The sequence below is a fragment of the Labrus bergylta genome, chromosome 2, assembly GCF_963930695.1.
Source record: "Labrus bergylta chromosome 2, fLabBer1.1, whole genome shotgun sequence".
Taxonomy (NCBI): Eukaryota; Metazoa; Chordata; class Actinopteri; order Labriformes; family Labridae; genus Labrus; species Labrus bergylta.
The window spans coordinates 23,026,256-23,044,705 of NC_089196.1; the positions used below are offsets into that span (position 1 = coordinate 23,026,256).

At 39.3% G+C, this 18,450-nt stretch overlaps 1 protein-coding gene across 2 annotated transcripts in view; it reads right to left on the reverse strand.

Moving 5' to 3' along the window:
- gpat2 (glycerol-3-phosphate acyltransferase 2, mitochondrial) overlaps positions 1–18,450 on the reverse strand; it is a 143,838-nt gene that overhangs the window by 110,019 nt on the left and 15,369 nt on the right. The window contains exons 1-2 of one of the 2 annotated variants that reach the window (XM_020647470.3): positions 16,214–16,325; positions 4,683–4,745 (exon numbers count right to left, since the gene is read on the reverse strand). The gene's annotated coding sequence lies outside the window, so the exon portion shown is untranslated. Of the gene's footprint in view, positions 1–4,682; positions 4,746–16,213; positions 16,326–18,450 lie in introns of those variants that run through there. The other variant, XM_065949328.1, reaches the window with a different exon arrangement.

Here is an 18,450-nt window from a genome sequence, read left to right on the forward strand (position 1 = left end):
CTACTTAAACACTGCCTTCATTTCACTGAGACTTAGGCTGCAACAAACACCAGAAATGTTTATTTATGGAAACTTGTATTTTATTTCCTTTTTGCTTAAATGGAAAATTAAGAAATAGTTTGTTGAATTAGCCTAAAACTGCCTCAATCCCCCCACCCCCCCCCCAAAAAAGAAAAAGAGGTATGTATTGAACCGTGGGCTGACTGTGTTGTTGCATCCCTACCCTGCAGATGACCTAGTTCAAATGCAAACCAGAAGATGCCCTCTGTCTTTTTAATAAGAAAGAAGCCTTTCTTCCCCATGCAACATTTTACATGGGATAGTTGTTTACAAGTTTTGCCACAGAAATAGGTTAGAACACAGCACATGATGGCAGTGGTGGCTTGGTGTGATGAGATGAAGCAAAAATGAAAAGATACATTTGCCCCCACAGTAGATGCCCAACTTAAGTCTCCTAGCGAGCTTAAGTGTGACGCGATGAGCAGTGATGAGAGAGAATACCGGCTTTGTGTCAGAGCATATGCTGGAGGAAATTAAAAAGAGGGCAAAAGTAAAAGGCAAACAAAACAATTCAGACAGTCTTTCCCAAGCTGTTCCTGTGGTTCTGCAGCAGTGCCACCTCAGGAGGAGGACAGAGAGGGGGTAGGGGTGCTGTGTCAGTTGACTGTGGTTCACAAACAGACAGAGGTACAATCAGTTCTTTGAGTTAGCACTCACCCAGCAACTAAATAAGATTTAAAGACAAAGACAGTCCTTTACGAATGATCATTTAAGCAGATTTCTGAATAAATATGAAAAGTGTGAGATCCTTGGTAACAGGCTTTAATTAAGTATTTTCAAAGGCTTTCGATCTTGATATGTAAATAGAAAAAAAACATATCTAAATAACTTCAGTATGCTAATAAGAGGACACTTTTTGATAACGCAATAATAGCAAATAATTATCATGCAACTCATATCTGATTGATATGGATAACAATATAAGAATTTTCCTGCATTTAAACATTTCAGACAACATACCAGTGCTACATCAAAACATACTTTCGGGTCGCTGGTGGCGCAGCGGTTTGTGCACGCGCCCCATGTATGGAGGCATTATTCCTCCAAGCGGGCGACCCAGGTTCGAATCCCACCTGTGGCTCCTTTCCCGCATGTCATTCCCTACTCTCTCTCCCTGATTTCCAATTCTATCCACTGTCCTGTCTCTCCATTAAAAGGCACAAAAAGCCAAAAAATAAATCTTTAAAAAAAAAAAAAAAAAACTTACTTCCAACGATGCCGGAACCTAAACGGTGCCTGAATCGATACTTTTCAGAGAAAAAAAAAGTTAAAAAGCAAGATAACAAACAGAAAACCGACAACAAAAAGAAAACACTTTGATTGCAAAAGCAATTTTGAACTTCAAATTGAGAAATATACTAATATTAATAAGCTAGTAACTAAATCTGATACAAAGCAACTCACCTTTTTGAGGATTTAATTGAGAGAAAATGTATTTTAGAAAACATGTCATATAAGCTCAGATTTATTTTAAAACAATTACCGGTATATGTGCTGATATGCAATGTTTTTATAAGTCACTGTGTTCAATTGATTAAAACTGAGAAGATATTTTGACTCTGACTGTCCACTCAGAGGTGTACGTTTTGTTTCTCTCCTGTGTCAGTACTGTTAAGTTGCTACTGCTCAAAATAATTACTGTATAGAATTAATTATGTTTACTCTTGTCACGACGCATGTGATAATGCTTCCTGCTGCCTGTTGTGCTCATTTCTGGATGCCATAGAGCAATATTGGACAACTCACTGAGCAGAGAAAGCAGAGAAGGTTCAGCATTTTGACGGTATTTTAACGCACACAGGACAGAGGTTTTAAATGTATTTCAAAGAGCTGTAGTTCCAAGCTGGATTTAAAGATAGACAGCAGCCCTTCACCTTTATCAGGGGTCCAAGGGGAGCTGATGAATGAGGAGGAGTGAGGAAGAAGTTCCTGTATGCTGTAAACTCACAAGCATGAACCTTGGTCTCCATAAGGACCATCAAATTCAAGTCCCAGGACGTGAACAAGGAAGGAAGCTTTGAAGTTTGCACTCCTATACATTGCTGTAACACCATTTCTTGAGCAGGGAACACCCCTTTGCGTGTACGCACCACGTCTTGTTCTGGCTGCCAGATGCTCCGCCAACAATTGTTATTTTACCTAGTTTAAGGGGAGACACAGCAGGCAAATACATCAATTTTTTATGCACTGGTCAATTTTTAGTTCACTCCCTGAACATGTAATGTTTCTAACTACCATAAAGGAAATATCCAAATTATACATTTATGTGTGTATTTTAATACATTTTGTCTGATCGCGGCGTTACATTTCTCGTAAATTTGCCCGAAAGTTAGCATTCTGATGCGACGTGCAGTTTAACGGCTGTTCTCTGCTGCCCGTCGTGACTGATATCTCTGCAAACTCTCTCTCTCCTGCACAACGCTATGTAACCCAAGTAAGGACACTTCCTTTCTACCAGCAACCAATCGTAAAAGTTCAGAGGGGGGGTTTAATGTTAAGAACGTAATCTCATTGGCTTGTGTTGGTTTCTGATAACGTGATTCGTTCAGACGCATCACATGGTATGCTTTGACACTTCCTTGTTTAGCTTTCCGCGGAACCTTTGAGGAATGAATGAAAATATCTTTGTGTAAATCAATGAAAAGAAAACAACAGTTGTCACTTGCAAGGGGATGCAAAAGGAAAAGTTGTGATGCATTACCCTGCGGAATGCCCTCGGGAAGCACATCAATCCACCGTCTTCAAACTATCCAAAACGCAGCAGCCCGGCTTTTAACAAGAACAAACAAATGTGCCCATATATCATATATAGAATCCCTTCACTGGCTCCCTGTTGATTTTAGAATTTTTAAAGATTCTTTTAATTACTTTTAAGGCACAACATGGGCTGGCCCCTTCTTATATTTCTGAGCTTTTAACCCCTTATGAACCAATACGCAGTCTAAGATCCTCTGGCAGCCCTTACTCTCTGCCTGTTGCTTTAATTGTATCTCTGCTTTTATTTTCTGTTGTAAAGCACTTTGTTACTTGTATAGAAAAGTGCTATGCAAATAAAGTATTATTATTATTATTATTGAGCAGCTTTGCTATTAAGAAGCAAATAGCAATCATAAACAAGTAGAGCAGAGACATTTTGACAGCAAACACAGAAAAATAAAACTAACAGTAAGCCTAGCAGGCCAGACAGATGGCTCACTGTGCACACTGCTGGCGCCATTATTGCCCCCTTAACAAAAACAACACAAGCAAGTGGTAACTTCTATCATAGACAGAGCAGATCAGGTCATATTAATTGTATAATATATTAGGTTTAGATGTGAGATGTGTATTTCCTCCAATAACACAATTATTCAAATTCCTAATATTGCTTGTACAATTGTTGAGCCAATATGCATGATACATATGCACATGTACATTGTAGGAAAGGTACCACCACAGCCGAACTTTGAGCCAAAAACCCAGAATATTAAAGTAAAAAAATCTGAAAAATAAATGCCCTCATATGTTTTTAACTTTAGTTTCTAAATATATAAATACAAATCCCTGGGTAAAGACATTGTTGTTCCGTTACATAAAATGATGCACAAGTTTTCTCTGATAGACAAACTATGTCAGGGTTTCTACTAGTGTATTGCAAGTTTATTAAGGGAGCAAAGTGTTCATTAAAAAACTAATGTGGAAAGTGTGACAGGTGTCAGACTCTACAAACAACTCCCCTACCCCCCAAAAAAAAGTTCAGTACAATTTGTTAATAAGAAATTTAGAAATGAAAGCTAAGAGTTTTGTAATTTCAAGATTCATACTACAAATTGGGTTTTAAGAACTCACAGACACATGCATGTACTAACCAAACTATTCCCTTAGGAGTGCCCATGTAGAGTGAGACAGATGCACTCATTGCCCAGCAGATATCACAAATCACTGCTGCAGGTCCCTTAGCACAAGAACCTCACAAGGCCCAGCACTTCAAAAGCCCCACATGCAAATCAAATAGGGTATATCCCAGTTGGTTTAAACAAAAAAAAAAAAAAACTAGGGCTTTGTTCATATTCTGTGTGAGATTTATGATGCTGTTGTATCTGGAATAATGAGACTAGCCGTGAAAAAAAGGAAGCATCCTGAATGTACTGAGAAGTTCACCAGAGTTCAGATTGCCAATTTTCTGTTGTATGTATTCTCATGCAGTACAGCAGTTTCATTCTCACAAAGAGATAACATTTATGTATGCTTATCACCAAAAATCTCAAATACTATTCCTTTGGATTTTCAAATACAGAAACTCTCAGCAGGCCATACTCCAAATTCAAAGGATTTTTTTTCCTTTAGAAAAGCACTCCCTGTGATAATGATGACGGTGTGCAGTTAATGCAGTCCCTTGTAACATAGCAACTAAGTGACTTATTCAGTACATTTTCCATAGAACAGCTGTGGACCCCCGACCACGGCCTTGAGAGCAACCCCAAGGGCAGCAGAGCCCCCAGTACACCACTGGTGTTTTTTCTTTTCTAAATTGACTCACACACATGAACACAGTATACTCAAGGACTCAGGCAAAAACACAGTACAATCAGCCTGCATTTGTTTTACACAGTTTGAAATAGGAAGAGGTATTTTTGTCCTACCTTATTTTGAAGCAGCGGTTGAGTTTTTCTAATGAGGATGACACATGTCAGGACATTCAGCGTCTTAAATGAAACAAAGACAGTGTTAAGGAGCTAAAATTGAGGATGAATACTTCTGAATAGAGGGTGACGGGCCAATCTGATTAAAACAGTCCTGAAATCTAATAATTTCTCATCAAGATCGTGGTAATTGTGTCTTTTTATTTCTGATCATAATGGCATAGAGAAAACTCTTCATGTTTAATTTATTACGGTTTGCAATAGCGCATCACTATAATACTCACGTGTGTGTCTGTGCGTGATCAGAGGGGGAGCAAATGAGGTCATGGGCACACATGACTCTTTCTTTCTGTCTGTATGAACTGTATGTGGCAAATAACCCCCTCTACAGTGAGAAACAAATGTGTCCTGTCTGACAACAGGATGAGAATAAAGCCTTTAAAGGATGAATGTCTGACATCTTCAGTCTGATTAAGTATTCACAACCAGAAAAGCCAAATCAGAGGTAAGAGGGAAGACATCAATGCAGGGCGCAAAGACAAATGAGAGAGGAGAGGGTTAAGATGTGAGTTGAGGGGAAGAAAAACTCTGACTCAGACCGTTTGATTTCATTAAACTAACTCGTTTCTATCTACAGTGCAGTACACGTGCAGACATGCAGGGGTTGACATTATGTTAAATTTGCCATTGGCCCTCCAGGCCACACTGTTTGGTTGTCACTCTCGACTCTTCCGGGGATTTCTTTTTCTTCTTTGAATGCTGATTTTAGCCCGGCTTTTTTTCAAGATCTGATGGTTTTGAAACCGCATCACCAAACGTGTTTTTTTTTTTATAAGAGAAAACCTGCGCTACAATCCGTATGTGAGTGTACAATTCGAGTGTAGTGAGCGTGCTACCAGGAGTGACAGCAGTGAAGCTGTCGGCTGTCTTTGAACTGTGACACGCATGCACATATGTTGATGCTGTAGCAGTTATTAGTGTGAAGTTCTCAAAATAATTACTTCTAAAACACCAGTATGATAGGAAGCGCTGTGAAATTGATAATGTGTTACTGCACTATTTCCCATTAATTAATGGCCCGCCATAGTCTAATCTGCCGCACCACAGTCTAGTTTGCCCCGCTAGCATAAGGGAATTATTATCAACTGTAAGAACATTTAAAGTACAATTTACCTGGTTAAATGTGATGTGTGGCTGCAGTAGCTTACACCGGAATGTGTGATTGTTTTTATGTCCGTTCCCTAAAACGGTCTGTATCTTGTTTATAATATCTCCTGCAGAGTGTTACAACTCTCAGCCGTTTGGAGCTTTTCAATCGCTGCGCAGGTTTCGGAGGTTTTAAACACAAGCAAAGAGGTTTGATCAACCTGTCAGACAAAGCAGCATAACTAGTTGTAACCCTAGATTTCAGAATCCTAGCTGAATATTCTTTTAGAATCTGAAAAACAACTTCAGAAAGAGCTGAACAAATCAATTTTGCTTAAAGATGCAGCGCAGCTCAGCTGCTCACCTGTTGTCTTGAAAAACTGCACTTTAAGTTTACTTACAAGTCTTCACATTAGATCAGACCTTTTTTCAAAACTTTCTCTTCCTCATTATGTCAAAAATGTGCATTTAAAGATAAAGGTGGGTCCGCGGACCGCACTTAAGAGGGAGAGAGCAAGAGCTACGGGCGAGCGAGAGTCCGGGATCGTGCCATTGCGCATGTAAGTGGACGGACAAGAAACAAAAAGGTAAATTGATCATCTGCTCTACAGTTTACATGTTAACCTGTGAACTACATGGCAGACTGCAGTCTCTGTGAACAGACTGATGCCGTCCAAACTGCTACAATGCGCGCTGAGTGCTCATCTGTCTCTGTGCGCGTGTCACCCTCCCTGTTCTGTTTATTATAAACTATTAACTGGCCATAAACCACATCTAAACCTTCAGTGTGAGATTTGATTTGAATGTTCTTAAATATTTTGAGCTGCTGTTAATACTCTAAAATAAGTATTAAAATTAATAAGTATTTAAAATACTGAACATAACAATTTATTAATAAATATATGCTTTTGCGCAGCAAATAGTATGACGTCATAAAATTGAAGCATGTTGTGAAGAAATTATCCAAATTTGGACAAGAGGCTGGAGCTGGAGAGGAACGTTAATCATAACTGAAAGAGGAGTAAGAACAGTATACCGCAAATTCACTTTTTATTTACATTCATTTAGCTAAGTGCACTGCAAGAGCACAAAATTGATGCATTTAACTTAAAAATGTACACATTTTTCTCCCGAGGGTGCATGCCCCCGGACCCCCCTAGAGGGTTCGGTGTCCCCCCACCATAGTCTCATGAAATCCTGTGGGAAACACTGTACTGTCTTTTTTTTTTCCAGGCAGTATTTTAGCTGGCCCGAGCAGACCAGCAGAACATGCAGTCAGCTATGACTGACGGAGTTCAAGCCAGCAGGCCAGTCATAATGTCGAGCCCTGACACATGGATACATTATATGGTATTCTCTCACACAGATGTGACTTTTTCTTCAATTAAGTAGATCCATTTTACAGTTTGCCAACCCATGGTCCATTTAGCTAAACAAACTCCACACACATTTGCAGGTACTTGAGATTTGGGTTACTTTATGGAGCCACATGACACACGTGCGGGCTTCGCTCCTCTCGTTTCCATTAGAGGGTGAAATGACATGATATCTCTGATCCCTCAGCTGTGCGTTTACATTTTTCTCACTTTTCCCTTTTCATATATTTTGCCTTGCCTCAACCCACACCTTTGGTAGATAATTATAAAACATTTTTATGGTTCCTGTCAAAAATTAATGGATAATGTAGCCTTGCTACTTCGGGTAACTTAAGTAGAGAATTTTGGGGAATTTGACTACCCTAAGGCCTTTAAAGGTGCAATATGTAACTCTGACACCTAGTGTTTAAAATGTGTGCAGTCCAAATTCAAAATATAAGAGAAAACTACCCCCTCCTCCCTAGAGCTGATGCGCACCAGGTTACCATGTCATGTAGAAAAATGCAGAGGCTTTTTAGGCTGGTTAGAATCAGTTACTGCATATCTGAACCAGTTCACTTGCCTGCTTCCTTTGCTGCAACACCTGGTTGGTTTGCTGTTTAACTAGAAAAACAAGGCATCCAAAACAGATGTTTGTGGGTGCCTTATAATATCTCTGGTCAAAACAATTATGGGGCTTTCTCAGTTGTAGAAAACGCCTAAAAAACTCCTGATATTTCCAGGAGGAGCTGTATCTGCAAACCCAAACAGCATAATGTTTTGCTCGGACTTCACCCCGGTTTTCTCCTGCTAGACACCTAGTGTTTTTTCCGCAGCAAGTCCGACTGGGCTGATGTGAGAACGCAGCAGGATATTCTCAGGAGAATTCTCCTAGAGCCAAAAGGAAGGGGGAAGTGACGTTTATATACTGTGACTGCGCTGCACAGTGCATACCAGGGGTTTTCCTGGCTCAGAATGGGCTTTTGGTGGGTGACTATACGCGCTGTAGTAAACATTCGACCCGCGTATAACAGTATAGTCTACAAGTCTGTATATTTGACAGAAATCTATGCATTTCCTGTTATTTCTGCCTATTTTATAAATAATATTATCATTATGCTTAAGTTACTGAAACCCCAATTAAATCTGGTAAATAACTGTTTTTTATTGCAACAGTGAAACATGGGAGGGGAGGGATTTTGAGGGAGAGGGGTGTAATGACATTGGGAGAGGGAAGGTCACATCCTGCCAGTGCACTTCACCCTCTTCCTATGATGGCTGCTCTTTTCCTTTTGTGTTTCAGTACATTTATTTGAGTTACTAAGGTATTGTGTCAAATAATCACAGCTCATTTGGATCATTTGATCAGATTAGGAAATTGAGAAATAATAAAAAAATATTTGCTGGCTATAATGCAGCACTGTTTGACAGGCTGCGTGGAGAAGTTCACAGACTACAGCTGGCTGACGTTACGATCGTTAAGTTGTTGATTGTTGATAAAACCAGACACGGTGGAAGTGAACGAAGAAAAGTTGAACATGCGTTCCTGACGTGGTCCATTTGGATCGTGGATCAACCGTGTTCCGTTGCACATTTGCACTACCAGTAAACAGGTGGTTGGCGTTCCGGTGTGTGTGTGTGCATTTGCAGCCATGTATGTTGGTGTGTCTCGTCTCGGCGTGCCCCCGTGATGACCCGTCTGCAGACAGCAGAGGAGCAGGGACAAGTAGCCGCAGCTACATCATACGTGGTTAAAGGGATACTTCACCCGTTGAAACATGAATCTGTATTGACATTGGGTCATGTAGTAGAAATGTGAAATACATTTTGAAGTTGGTGCCTTCTTGGCCGAGAAAAGGCAGAAAGTGTCTTTTTAGCTCTTTTGCGTCACTGGAAGATCCTTTTCAGACTTGAAATACAAAGATTTCCCATCTCAGGGGAAATACTACCAGGTTTCTAATGATACAAAGCTAAATGCAAATGGGTACAGTATCCCTTTAAGTATAGTTTTAACATGACTGTTGGGATAAATATTTACCGCCATGAAGTGGATTGCTCTTTGAAATTAACTTGCCAAACGGAAAATCAGCCCGCATTTAGCGCTTGTGGGTGTCAGCAGAGCGTCCGGAACCAGTCAAAAGAAACGATCATTCAATCAGCTGGCTATCCACCGCAAGCCGCATGCGTCAACATTCGCACACATTCAGAGAGGATTTGATTTGCAATTTGAATCGTCTTTTTTTTTTCTTTTGGCGCTCGTGATTTTCCTTTGGCGCTGGGATACACCATGACTGCTACAATCTCTGTGCACGTAATAAAACTGCTGCATTACGTTTTAGTGTCATTCCGTTAAACTACACATAGCATTGATATAAAGGGATAGTCGCCCACTGTGAGGAGCATATGTGAACAGCCAGGTCAGGAAAATATCCGGAGCGGTCCTCCTGAAATTATGTAGATATTTTCTGGAGTGTATGTGTGAAAGCGGTTGTACAGTCCATTCACTATTTAATTCAGTATCTTCTGTCATCAGTATTTTTGTCTTCCAAAACTTCTATCCTCCCAGTTAATCAAAGTACACTTTAGCTATTAAAATAAATTAAATGTTTATGCTGCACAATTGAATACCTTTCCCATAATACTGTATCTACATCTAAGATGTTGCTTTTTCTAAATGAAAGAACAAAATGACAAACATTTCTGTAATCTTTTGGCCTCATTGCTTTCTTGGCTATAGCACCCCAACCCGTCATGTTTTTACTATTGTTTGTCTCTTTTGTGCATCCTGAATTACACAAGTGTATGGCCCTTAAATAGGGTTTTGACCGAATGATTGTTGCCATTAGCAGTAGTGTTGACTGTTGCTGTCAGGGGCCAAATGCAAAACATTTGCATCTGAATCACTTAAATCCAGCTCACAAAAACTAGGTAAACAACATGAACGAATAGTCTCATAATGACTTTCTCTGTTGATTTTGGTGTGGTGTGCAAGTGCAAGTCTCTTGTGCAGACAGAGACTTGATAACATCAGCAGTCTTTGCTTTGCTATTCCTAAAGCTCCGAAAAATAAAAACAAAGGGTCTTATTGGGCTCATGGAGCAAATATGGATCAGTTCAAAAATGCCTTGAAACTCTTCAATAATGATCTTGCAGTTGGATTGGACATCCCTGCAATTCTTGTCTTTTGACAAAAGTTTTGTGGTGTTTTAAGGGAAAGTAACATTAATAAAAGGCTGATATTCTGTTTAAAAAAAGGAATGAATTCACAGTTGATAAACTACAATTAGCTTTCCTTTGAAACTATAATTGAACTAAGCATATCTAGAGTTTCTATGTAAGCTAGTTACATACTGTTTCCCACAATTAAAGAGGTTGAGGTCAAAATATATTGAATTAGATCTGTTGTCCATGCAGCCATCAATTACACATGGGGTAGGTTGCTAAAGAGTGTGTGGGGGGTTTGTCAATAAGCTGTTCATGTTGGCAGCACTAACTGAGGTCAGCCGGGACTTCAGCTAAGTCAGATGCTATTGACAAGCTAATTAAATGTTCCTCGAGACTATATACGCAAGCTTTATTGTCTCTATTTTTGTTCCTTCTAATTATACAAAAGCCTATTCAAAACAATGCGTATAGAAATAGTATACAAATGGTCATGAAACACTTCTTGTAATTAATTTCATATAGTGGCTCATGTCAGTGTACACTGGATATTGTTATATGCCAATGTTTCTGAAAAACAATCTTCTGAAAGCGGCAGCACAACATATCAGAGAGGAGGCTTATCTCGGGGATTTATAGCCCCAGTTATTTTTACACACAGGAAGTCAATGTATATCTACAGATTTATGGGGACAGGAAAGAAATAAAATTATAGTATATTTGCACATGGCCGCAAGAGAGCCCTGAAGAACACGTCTCTACATCTAATATAAACTTACATCTTCCACTGATCAAATTCATAAAATCCATGCTCAGTGTTTCCTGCTTTTATTTAGAAAGGGCTTTAAAAATTTCAATTTAGGGCTGTTAGATTATGGCCAAAGTCATGATCACAATCATTTGGATTGATATTGAGATCAAAATTATTAAACACGACTACTAATTGATGATTTTACAACATCTGAACCACATGCATTTATCAAACTTAAATACTCTGTAACACTAACATTTTGAACACTTTGAAAACAAGTAATAATTGAGAAATGGCCTGTGATGTACTCTTGTGGACAAAATATAACAGCAAACACTTTGAAACTTTACCACCTATGGACAAAACAAGTGCAACATGGCATAAGGCACAGCAATTGTTAATATAGATGATCTTATTTTTAGAATAGTGGGAAACCAAAATTGTAATTGAATTTCAACTGTACAACTGACTGCATGATGAAAAGCTGCATCATTTCAATTACAGTATTTGTTACCAAACCAATAGCGAAGCCCGTTAAGAGGGCAAAGCAGTTCGTATTCATGGACTGGAGTTGCATCCAGTAAACAAACACAGCACTCCAACAGATTTTAAGTTTGAAGCCACAGACTCCAGAAGGCAATTACATGTCTTATAATACATTTCTGATTGTTGTCACCCGTAACCACCAGCTGATACCTGTAGGCCAAAGCCAACGTGAGATGAAACAGAAAAGTCGCGTTTCCACAGAACATGTAGGCCCAAACCATGGTGGTCTGATCTGAACGGAGCATCCAACATGATCCGGAGCTGCTATTGGATCTCACATAGAGCCGTTCCCATAAATATTAATAATCACATGTTTTTGTTTTTTTTCTACAACGGTAGTTAAGGCAGAAAACGTGTGTTGTTAAGGTGGCGACCTTAACCATAAAGCACTGTGGTAAACACAGTGTGCTTAAATTGATTCTTTTTCTCAATGCATGAGCTAAAAAGGCAATAATTATATATAATTAAAAAGAAATCATCATCATCATTTTACTTTCCAATAATCAGTCTGTAGCCTGTTATCTCTGACCCTACATACTCTGTAACAGACTGCTGAAACCTTAGCAGATCAGATACAAATAACTATCTTCCTTCACAGGCGTCAAGGTACACTTTCTAGAATGAATCAATAGTTTGACTGTAGACGGGCAAGACCGTAATACCCTCCTAATTAGGCTTACACAAGTGCAGTTGAATCAAATGAGGAATAGAGCTTTATATGAAAAGGCCCTTAAACAACAATATCTCTATAATAATAAGTGTGCTCGAAGCACCACATGAATGAATATTTAATGAGACTTGGAGCACACTTGTGTTTTCACATTTGCCTTATAATTACAACCCCAAACATTTTCTGTTTACTGTCTTGTTGGCTCTTTGATATTCAAGATACATCCCCAAGAGACATCATATACTTTAAGCTAAATCTCTTGAGTATTTGTTCATTTTTGTTGATGAATTTCATCAGTTCTGTGAGCCACTTAAGGGTCTTTGTGGTCTAACTGCAGTCGCAGTTTCAGCTATACTAAGCTTTTTATTCAGGCTGTTTTTTTTTGCTTACTAAGACACCTGCTGTGATTTGCTACAGTCTAAAATACAATATAGAACAATAAGTGTATATTAAGAGAAGTATTACTCTACTTAACTTACTTTCTCCTACTGCTGTTTTTTTTTAAACTTTTGTCTGAACAGGGCTTTAAGTTTTCTTCTTTTTTTAAAGTTTGATTTCATATATCTTTCTGTCATTGTCGTGTCTGTGAAAGTTATTTTCATATCCCTCACAAAAGGAGTTTCCTCTTAATGAGACAGTTGGTGTAACTTTATCATTGAAGGTTTCATAATTAATTATGATTTTGTGGCAGCAGCCATTTAACTGATGCAGATGGCCTTGTGTGAGGGAAACACTGATATGAGTGTTGATTTTGAACACTCAAGCACTTCTACCAAATGTGCCTTCTGTGTTTTTTAATTTTCACAGAACTACCACCACATTGGGAAATTATTGACCCTGTTTACACTTGTCTTTAAGATGCTTTTCTGTGATCAAAATGCTAATGGACAGCCAAGTCACTCAAACCAATCTGTCCTGCATCTCCAATGTGTCAAGCTGACAACATCTGTTCACCATTCATTACTGCCTACATCACACTTGCGCTTGAAGGTCACACTTATTTCATCAGTCTATCACAAGCCAAGCACCAGACTTGTTTTACACTTGCTGGCAATGAAAACAAAAATATTTCAAGAACTAACATGAATGTACAGTACTACTCCATTTGTTGAGATTGACAGGAAAAAGCAGTTTGTGACTTCAGAAAGTATGGAAGCAACTAGTGATCAGAATTTAAATGATAAAGCTAATTTGAAAATGATAATGAAATGGCAAAATGGACAGCGCAGGAAAGTGACGTCAGACTTCAGCTCCCAGGCAGAACCGTGATATGTACAGTCTAAGGGCATAACGCGCAGTATGATGGGTGGCGGGTGCATCTTTAAAGCTGGTACAAGCTCCAAACTAGATGTTGCCCTGATTTTGGCGTTGTAGTTGATTATCTTTTAATAACTACAGAACAACCTCTGAAAGGGAGAGAGAACTCATACAGACGGTCGAGAGGGAGAGTGTGTGCCATTACGCACAGAGGATGGGACATTAAAACTTTGTGAACAGAGCTGGACTGAATACAGTCTGACATTAGTTAGCTGTTTAAGTTTGAAATGTTTAAAACCTGTTTGACCTGCTATTAATACTAAGTATTACTAATAATTAGTCCCGACGATTTTTAGCCTGTGAATTTGCGCAGCGACGTTTTTCTCAAGTGAAAACCGTCAACATGTCACTCAAGAGAGAGCACGAGGGAAACAGATGCACATTGCAATTCTACACAGTTCTCTTCAGTTGATTTTGAGCGATTATTTTGAATGCTCTGCTGTGCCTGAGGCTCTGTGCATTTTTAAAGTAATGAAGATGCACCCCGCCACCTATCTTACTGCGTTTGTCTGACGTCACTTTCCTGCGCCGTCCATTTTGCCATTTCATTTTCGAATTGGTTTCAATTATGGGAACTTTTTAGCACGGCAAGTTGGACAAAGAATAGCCAAAGACCTTTTCATTTTTATTTGAATTATGTCATACAATATGCATACATAGAGAGCAAAAGTATAATGCAAATTGGATGACTGAATATTAATTTTAAATATAGGTCAAATAATGCACCTATATTCTGAAAATTGAAGAGGCCATATTATGTCCTTTTTGGGGTTTGTATATTTAATCTATGTACCTACTAAAGTATGTTCACAATAGCTAAAGTTTGAAAGAAGTGTCTGTTTTCATGTACTGCTCCATGCACCGGCTCGCTTCTGACTCTCTCTCTAAGGCTCTGAAGTGCCCACGTTCAGAGTCCCTATGTGTGCCAAGTCTGATCTGATTGGTCGGCCTGTCGGCTCTGCCGTAATTGGTCAGTCACTCAGCACGGTTTTCAGAAATGCCCCGCCCCTTTTACCATATTGGGAATGCAGCCACTTTGGATCCGAGCAGAGCAAAAACATTATCACCTTAGCACTACTGTGCTACCGCAGGCTACGGCATATCGTGGGCGTGCTACAGAAGTTAACAGGCCTGCAACATGAGCTGCTGGGCTTGCCTCAACGAGCCAATGGGCTTAGATCAGTGATATCACACTGACAAGACGTCACACTGGCAAATTTTTTTCGAGGGGTGCTAGAACCGAGCGTTACTTGAAGCTAATGCTACAGCTAACAGGAGGACGTAGGAGAAGCCAAGTTTCCACGGACTTTGAATTTTTGCAAATAGATGTGCCTAAACATGCACAGGACACTTGGAAAAGACACTAAAGAGCATTTAAACCAGAAAAGGCATAATATCGGCCCTTTAAAACGCGTTTCTGTTAATACATTTTCATTTTAAAATTAGAATTTTCATTTGAATTATGATACAAATTTAACGGGACATTTTTTGAAAATGAAAAAGCAAATGTCATTTTCTACTTCATTTTAATTTAAACAAAGAATGTGCATTTTTGAAGTTGAAAACTAAAATACAAATTAGATAAATTAGTCATCATTTTATTTTTGAGTCAAATACTACACCCATATTCTGACAAATAAAAAGCATTTCTGGTAATGCATGTTCATTTTCAAATAAGCTTTATCATTTGAATTCTGATCACTAATCGCTTCCATACCGAAAGAACATAGGACACAACAACCACGTCATCCTGCCTAAATGATGTACAAAAGAAATTTAAGTCAAATATGTTCCAGAGCATCTCAGGAAAAAGCTTTTGCATCTTGGCAGTAATAAACCCTTTTATACAGCTGTTCACAAGGCATGCAGTCAATCAAGACGTACTTTCACACAAGGTTTTGTACTGATATAGGCTACATTAAATAGATTTAAACCACTTGATGTCATAGGTGACAGTTATAACAGGAGGAGAAAACCTTGATTTGCAACATGTGGCTGTCAGTGGGGCACCGATGCTGCTGCAGCTTCACCATCCCTGTCAGCAACAAGCAGAGAGATCTGCACATTCACCGCTTGAGAAAATGGAAGTTGCATTCGGCTAAGCAGACGATATTTTGTGAAAAGCAGCATATTTTAAAAAGGCGTCAAGGTTTCGTTTATGTCCACGGGGGTCGTGAGGCGTATTAGAAACAATGGCACAATAGAGCCGTTCCCATAAAAGTTTAACATTTTAGTTTGACAGCCCTCACTGAACTAATAACCTGGCCTTCGTTTTCAGCTAACGATGTGATGGCAGATATCCCTCTCCCGTCACTCACTTTCAAACATAACAGCAGAATGGTCTAATCGATAAAACAGTCAAACAGTCGCCGGAAACCCACCACCACTGGAGGATGTGGTGACACAAGGTCTCTTGGACAAGAAACACGTTAGTTAACTTGCACTGAATGAATTGGTTTGATAGCTACACGTGCCCGGTCAATTAGTGAGCTGACATAAGCAGACTCCACTTTTTAAAACTAACACGGCAGTTCTTGATGCAGTTGACTCGGAATAGTTACAGAACATTAGCAGGATTACTTACCAATAATCGTCTGAAAAAACACAAACAAACAAAGTGTCTGTTTCTGTTTAATTCTGTCCACCTGTGTCGAAGTGCGCTCACGGTTGCTAAGGTGACAACTGACCGAATCATGCCAGCTCGCGCGCGCATGCAGTTAGCGCGTAAAAAAAAAAAAAAAAAAATCGTAATAATAATAAAAAAATGAAAAAGTCAAGTATTGTTTTTTTATAAATCCCAGAAGGTTATCTCGTTAACTATTACGGCCGGGCCCCCCCCAGGAAAAAATATTCTGTCAGAAAAGTTAATTTATTTTTTATTAATTTAAGTTTCTACCCTTGGTTACTGGCCTCTTTTCTCTTGATAATGGTGTCTTTTAAGCCATTTTGGACTGAGCAGATTGTGTAGGCCTATGCATGTCATAATAGAAAATAGAAAAATCTGAATGTGCATTTTACGGAGTCCCTAAAGGGACATAGGCAGAAAAAATTTAAATATATGTTTCTCGTGCTCACCAGAAACTACACAACTGCACAACGGAAACCAGCCAGTCTTAGCCTTCTGTGTTCTTGTGATAAAAATGACAGTACAGGACTTATTTGAGCTATATTTTAACCTTGGACTTAATAAAATACAAGGACATAACTGCTTTGCTTGCACACCGTCACCGTTATATTGTCTCAGAAACCTGATATCTGGTGCGCAACGAGAAGGTTTCTGGTGCGCACGAGAAGGTTTCTGGTGCCCACGAGAAGGTTTCTGGTGCCCACGAGAAGGTTTCTGGTGCGCACGAGAAGGTTGCTGGTGCCCACGAGAAGGTTTCTGGTGCCCACGAGAAGGTTTCTGGTGCGCACGAGAAGGTTGCTGGTGCCCACGAGAAGGTTTCTGGTGCGCACGAGAAGGTTTCTGGTGTGCACGAGAAGGTTTCTGGTGCCCACGAGAAGGTTTCTGGTGCCCACGAGAAACATATATTTTTATTTTTTCTGCCTATGTCCCTTGAGGGGCTCCATAGCATTTCTTGCTTTCATTTGTAAAAAGAAATGGTAAGAAAGATAAGTATAAGAACTATAGTTTTCATACTAGTTTCGAGAGTTATTTTATCCTTATCAGAACTTAAACAATTGTAAAGGAAAATTCATTAAAAGTGTATGCATTATTTATAAAGTTGTTAGCTTTTAACATTTGATCCTCAGAACTAGAAAAATCATTTTATTATCACATTTATAAAGGCAATGTATCAATGTTTCGTAAAATTCGCAGTGGTTTACTTGAAATGGTTCTTCTTATAGATGTAGTTTTCCTCAGGTCCCTCTTGACTTTAAGCCAACAAAGAAACTGTTAGTCCAACTAGAGCCACATGTGACATTGTTGTGTTTGAGCTTGTTTGGAGTCAGGACAGGCTTTCATGGAATCATGACCTTTCTACTTCTACAGGGCACATCATCAAGATGGTAGATAAACTGAAGTTGGCCTTAAAATAGAGCATAAAAGCAGAATTAGAACAGCAAGATAAAAGATTCATTGACAGTAATACCTACAGTATGTCAAGAGGCAGCCTCCGGTGTTGAAAAATGAAGCCAATGCAGAAGTGCAATAACTGCAACTTTTGAGTTTCTACTTGAGGCTGGCTCCAAGAGCCCCAGAAGTTACATACACACCCCATTCAAGAAAGTCAAATTTTACTGCAGATATTAACATTTCCACAACCTGTGTCAAAAAGAATATTGGAATAGGTATTGTCCTCAAGGGCACACATTGCAGGGGGATGCATTTTTTTATAATGCATTGATTTTATGAATGATACATGTCCTTAGTTAGGCTGTGACCTTATTGACAGGCGGGGGCAGTGTAACAATTTGTCAGGAGGCCTAAAACCTGCATCATCTCCAACTCTCAGCCTCTCAGTTAAGCTGAGACAGCATTTCCAGCATGGCGGCTGCCCCGATGAGCCTCCAGAGCCCCCTGCAGTAACAGATGAGTGACAACACTCAGGCTTCGTCCACTAATGTTTACAGACTATGGTTTAATGTCTATGTTTCCTGTTTTTATGCTCACCTTGTGAGTAATAGGGCTTTTCTGCCTTGATATGTTTCAGCTGTGTCTAATTGTGTCCACTATCCTAGAGCGGTGGTTCCTCAAGTGGGGTAGTGGATGGATATTTCTCTAGCTGCATGTAAGTATCAACCAGACATTGATGGCTTTGATATTTATCCAAGGCAATATTATTGATTAGTTCCTGCCCCTTGGTTGAAAGTATGTTA